The following is a 760-nucleotide window of genomic DNA, read 5'->3' as shown; positions in this document are numbered from 1 at the left end:
TGTATGTATTTTATGTTTATTTTTTATTTTTGATATAAAAAATAATTAATGAAAAAATGACAAAAATTTACTTCTAATATCCAAAAAAATACATATACTTAAAAAAACGGAAATGTTTGGATGACCAATGAAAATTAGACAAAAACAGCCATAACTTGCCTTATTTAGTATTTATTAATTGTTGCGACAATTAATGAATGCTAAATAAGACAAGTTCTAACTGTATTTTTTGTCTTCCTAGCATTACTCTAAAAAAAATATGTAAATAAATACTTTTTTAATCATTTTTTTATCAGTAAAAATTTCTTTATTTTTTGTAACTTAATTAATTAATCTTTATAAGATCAAGTTGAAGATACAGCATAACGTATATGTCTTTAAGATGTTTCCTATCGACTTTGCCGCAAGTCATATCAAATTTAAAATATGAAATATTAATGTGTAGATATTTTTCTTTTTATGAAATTACTTAAAGAAGATAATATTTTACCTTTTCCGTTGACTAAACATTTTAAAGAAAATAATGTCTGAGTGGTTAATTCTGTCTATGTACACATTTTTCTTTTCTCTTATTTTTTTTTAATTAATATATATATTAATCATGTACCTAAGCACTACTGCTATGTTTTAATCACTGTTTTTGGTTTGTTGGGAAAAAGTTGTTATGTCAATGTCACAGCTGCATACAACTTGACCAAATAAATAGAGACATCACTGAATATATACAATTCGTACCCGACAAAACCTTAGCTTAGCTTCA

Source organism: Arachis ipaensis, chromosome B08 (genome assembly GCF_000816755.2).
Source record: "Arachis ipaensis cultivar K30076 chromosome B08, Araip1.1, whole genome shotgun sequence".
NCBI classification, from domain to species: Eukaryota; Viridiplantae; Streptophyta; class Magnoliopsida; order Fabales; family Fabaceae; genus Arachis; species Arachis ipaensis.
This window is presented reverse-complemented; position numbering follows the sequence as displayed.